Below are 5,541 nucleotides of genomic sequence, written 5' to 3'. Positions count from 1 at the left end.
ATCATTTGCCCACTGCACACTTAGTTGCACATCACCATGGGAAACTAGAATCTGAGCATGGTCTCCAGGAGGCTTCCCTGGGGAACCCCAGCAATGACTGGGAATGAAGTGTGTGGGAGGAAGCCTTGGCAGCTGATGTAGCGAATGGTGGTCAAAACAAAATGAAAAATTCTGTAAAAGATCATTACTGTGCTCATAATTTTGCTTCCAGGGTGATGTTACCTTAGACGATTTACCTTGTATAGCTCTTTAACAGTTCAAGATCAACCTGGGCAACATAGCAAGACCACATCTCTGCAAAAAAAAACACTAGTCGGGCATTGTGGCATGTGCCGGTAGTCCTAGCTACTCAGGAGGCTGAGGTGGGAGGATCACTTGAGCTTAGGAGTTCGAGGCTGCAGTGAGCTATGATGGTACCATTGCACTCCAGCCTGGGTGACAGAGAGAGACGCTGTCTGAAAAAAAAATGAACAAAGTACTTTTAAAATGTTCATTTTTGTTGTGTGTGTGTATATATATATATGTGTGTGTGTGTTGGAGGGGAGAGTGTACAACAAGATTTTTGATATACATAGTGAAATAATTACTGTAGTCAAGCAAATTAACATATCTATCATCCCTCCTAGTTACCCATTTTTTTGTGTGTGTGGGTGATAAGAGCACCTAAAGTAAACATCCAGTATACAATACAATATTGTAACTATAGTGTTTATGTTATACCTTAGCTTTCTCAACTAATTGATTCTACCTATCTGTACCTTCAAAATCGTTGACCTGCATCTCCTCATTTCCTTTTCTTTTCCTCCTACCTGATTTATTCTCTATGTATTCTACTTTTAAAAAGTTTACGTATAAGTGAGATCATGTAGTGTTTTTCTTTCTCTGATTTATTTCACTTAGCATAATGTCTGCCAGATTCATCCATATTGCCAAAAATAGAAGGATCTTCTTTTTAAGGGCTGAGTAATATTCTATTGCACACTCATCCATCACTTAACAAATGGGATATGTTCTAAGAAATGCATCCTTAGGCAATTTTGTTGTGGGAGCATCGTAGGGTGCCCTTACGCAAACCTAGATGGTATACCCTGGTATACACCTGGTAGACACCTGTGCAGTGTGTGACTGTACTCAATACAGTAGGCAATTGTGACACAATCGTATGTATTTATGCAACTAAACATAGAAAAGGTACAATAAAAATACCGTATTATAATCTTAAGGGACCTCCGTTGGATATGTAGTTTGTTGTTGACCCAAACACCATTATGCAGTGCAACACTGAATAACAATTTCATGGCCGGGCATGGTGGCTCATGCCTGTAATCCCAGCACTTTAGGAGACTGAGGCAGACTGATCACGAGGTCAGGAGTTCAAGACCAGCAAAACCCCGACTCTATTAAAAAAACAAAAAAATTAGCCAGGTGTGGTGGCGTATGCCTGTAATCCCAGCTACTTGGGAGGCTGAGGCAGAAGAATCAGTTGAATCTGGGAGGCAGAGGTTGCAGTGAGCAGAGATAGTGCCATTGCACTCCAGCCTGGTGACAGAGCGAGACTCCATCTCAAAAAAAAAAAAAAACCCACAACAAAAAAACAATTTCTTTATTCTTTATCCATTTGTCTGTTGATGACACTTACGTGGTTTCCACGTCTTGGCTATTGTGAATAATCCTGCAATGCACATGGGGATGCAGACATCTTTACACATACTGATTTCATTTCCTTCGGGTAATTATCAAACAGAGCACTGCTGGGTACAAAGCACTTTTTGTTTGTCATGGGAATAATAATGAACATGTGCCAGAAACCTAACGTTTGCCCTTCAACATATTTTGGAGTCAACGAAGAGAATTTTAAGTATGACGCCTGCAATAAAGGACCAAAACAGCATCAAAAGAAGTGGGAAAATGTTGCTAAAGGGGACTGTCTTCAAAGTCAAGGCCAGACTTCCCCTGGCTACAGCTGTAGATTCATGTCAAAAATAACTTGGAAAGAGAACTCCGGATCTTACAGCCATTGAAATGGAAATATGCGCTCCCCCAGACACTAAAATGAGCCTTATCTGCTGGTTAGCATTCCTTTAGTTAGAGACTTCTTCTTTATGGAAGCCTTAGCACCCATTAACAGGAAGCAGGCCATAAAATACACAGGTTCTAGGACCAGGATTTTAATGGCCTTAGGGGCAATTGAAACTTATGACAGTGAACTTTCCAAGATAAAGTGATTTTTCCTAACTTAATCTCCTGCAAGTGTGACTTTCCTTAAAGAGCTGTTTCAAAATGTATTTCATGTTGATTCATGAAGCCAAGTGAGAGGAATAAAAAAATCTAATCATCTTATTTGAACCATAAATATGCAAATGATTGGACATTTTTCTCTTGGAGAAAAAAGGAAGATAGCAAATGATGACGCCAAGATAGAATTATATGTAAAGGTCACAGGCACTTTACTGTGTGTTTGGGACTGGTTTATGCACCTCCCACAGCTGAGCACTTGCCTGGCTTTCTGAGCACTGTGGCCCTGGCAATGAGGGGACCAGGTGACTGCTGTGCCCCTTGCTATCAGGGACCCACTGTGGTGACTGCTTAGTCTTTGGTGTGGCTCCAGGACAGGACCTGGCAGTGCCCTGCCTCACATGCCCTCCCTAACTCACACTCATGCCTCATATTTCTTGTCTCTTGCCTCTGGGCCTCCCTGTTGTCACCTAGTGGTGACACCCCACCAGTGCCGTGCATCCCCAGTCCCAAAATTCTGGGGCATCAAGGCTCTGGTGAGTGAGCCTTGACCAACAGAGGAGGGAAGCTGGAACATCCGTTCTTCTCCATTCCACTCTCGGGGAGGGCGGTTGTACTTGCAGATACTTCTTTAAGTCTCTCTAAACCTGTCTGAGAGACAGCAGTCAACTTGTTCTGAAGCTGTGGGCCGCCGATGATGGCTCTTTCACCCACTCTCCTCCTTGCCCAGTTAAATCTAGGCCTATAAATACTCAATAAAGATTTGCACATGAATAACTTTTTTTAAAGGATATTTATTTGTTTATTTTTTTCTTCATTTTTTATTTTAAGTTCAGGGTACAGGTACAGGATGTGAATGTTTCTTACATAGGAAAACGTGTGCCATGGTGGTTTGCTGCACAGGTCAACCCAACACCCAGGTCTTAAGCCAGCATCCATTGGCTACTCTTCCTGATGCTCTCTCTTCCCTGAAACTGCTCCACCTCCGACAGGCCCCAGAGTGTGTTGTTCCCCACATGTGTCCGTGTTCTTGTCGTTCAGCACCCACTTATAAGTAAGAACATGTGGTGTTTGGTTTTCTGTCCCTGTGTTAGTTTGCTGAGGATAACAGCTTCTAGCTCCATTCGTGTTCCTGCAAAGGACATGATCTCGTTCTTTTTTATGGCTGCATAGTATTCCATGGTGTATATGTACCACAGTTTCTTTATCCAGTCTATCACTGATGGGCATTTAGGTTGATTCCATGTCTTTGCTATTGTGAATAGTGCTGCAACGAATATATGTGTGCATATATCTTTATAATAGAATGATTTATATTCCTTTGAGTATGTACCCAGTAATGGGATTGCTGGGTCAAATTATATTTCTGATTCCTTGAGGAATCACCACACTGTCTTCCACGATGGTTGAACTAATTTACTCTCCCACCAACAGTGTAAAAGCGTTCATTTTTTTCCCCATTATATAACCTCACCGACATCTGTTGTTTTTTGACTTTTTAATAATAGTCATTCTGACTGGTGTGAGGTGGTATCTCACTGTGGTTTCGTTTGCATTTCTCTAAAGATCAGTGATGTTGAGCTTTTTTTCATATGTTTGTTGGCCACATGGTTTGTCTTCTTTTGAGAAGTGTCTGTTCATGTCCTTTGCTTTTTCACCCACTCCCCTCCTTGCTCAGTTAAATCTAGGCCTATAAATACTCAACAAAGATTTGCAAATGAATAACTTTTTAAAATTTCATAGACATTTAGAACATCTCACTGCAGTACAGAAATATATATATATCTGAATATATGTTTATATACTCATATATACATATGCATAAATTCAAAACTGATGGACTTTAGCTTGTCAATTTAGTGATCTCTCCTTTTTTTCAAATTAAAATTTGCAAGAACTGCCACATTTGTTGATTATTTGATTGACTAATGATAATTCTGGGGTAGGGATGGTTGTTCTTTCTAGTGTAGGATAATTTCATTAAAATCTCTTTGGGTTTGGGAGGCTGAGATGGGCGGATCACGAGGTCAGGAGATCAAGACCATCCTGGCCAACATGGTGAAATCCCACCTCTACTAAAAATACAAATTAGCTGGGCATGGAGCCGCATGCCAGTAATCCCAGCTACCTGGGAGGCTGAGGCAGGAGAATCGTTTAAACCTGAGAGGCGGAGGTTGCAGTGAGCCAAGATCGCACTCCAGCCTGGCGACAGAGCTAGACTCCGTCTCAAAAATAAAAAATAAAATAATAATAATAATAAAAATCTCTCTGGGGACTACATTGTACCTGACTTCAGTTGCAGCCAGACTCTGCCTGTGCAGTCCCGCAGCCATGCCTCTCCTCCTTACATTCCCTTCATAAGTGATCAAAGCCCCACTAAAGTTCCTGGCAGTCCTCAGCTGCTGGAGTAGCTGTCCCTCAAAGAGGGACAAGACCGGAATCTGGCTGTTGGGGAGTGCCCTGCACTCATGTTTAGTCATGGGTAAACAGACATTTTTGCTCTTTATTTAGGAAACTGTACTTTAACTCAATTTTGATGTTTTGGATTCATCCTTTAGGATAAGACAGGATGTTACATTTGTATTAGATTGTAAGCCACACATTCAAAGATAAATCTAGTTGGATTTGATGGTGTGGAACTACAGGAATCAGGGCTACGATAATTCACCTTCATCCCCCCAGAGGGGTAACAGAGTCAGAGAGGGGCACAGACTTGCCCACGGCTGCCTGCACGGCCACTGCCAGCCCCGGGATGGGAGCCCAGTCTTCAATCAACAGTTCAGTTCTTCTGTCACAAAGGCTGCCTCTTTTGACTTTGTTTATGTTCTAGGACACATACACAGTGCCTTGCATCTTTTCAATGGATTGAATGCTCTGTTGTGCTAAAAGAGAATATTTAAAAGAGAGTTTAATCATAATTCTCACGCTAATATAAAATAAACACATGTCAAGGATTTTCTTTAACCCATTAACGAATAAGGGAACCAGTAAGATGTCACAACTTGCTCCAAGGAGAATTCAAAGTACCACAGGCATAAAGGCAGAAAAGAGATGCAGAAATGATTCTCCAGCTGGGTGCCGTGGCTCACGCCTGTAATCTCAGCACTTTGGGAGGCTGAGGTGGGAGGATCACTTGAGGCCAGGAGTTTGAGACCAGCCTGGCCAATACGGTGAAACCCCGTCTCTTCTAAAAATACAAAAATTAGCCAAGCCTGGTGGCACGAGCCTGGAGTCCCAGCTACTTGAAAGGCTAAGGCAGGAGAATCACTTGATTAGAGAGTCAAAGGTTGCAGTGAGCCGAGATCA

The sequence above is a fragment of the Pan paniscus genome, chromosome 13, assembly GCF_029289425.2.
Source record: "Pan paniscus chromosome 13, NHGRI_mPanPan1-v2.0_pri, whole genome shotgun sequence".
NCBI lineage: Eukaryota > Metazoa > Chordata > Mammalia > Primates > Hominidae > Pan > Pan paniscus.
Note: the sequence above shows the minus strand (reverse complement) of the source record.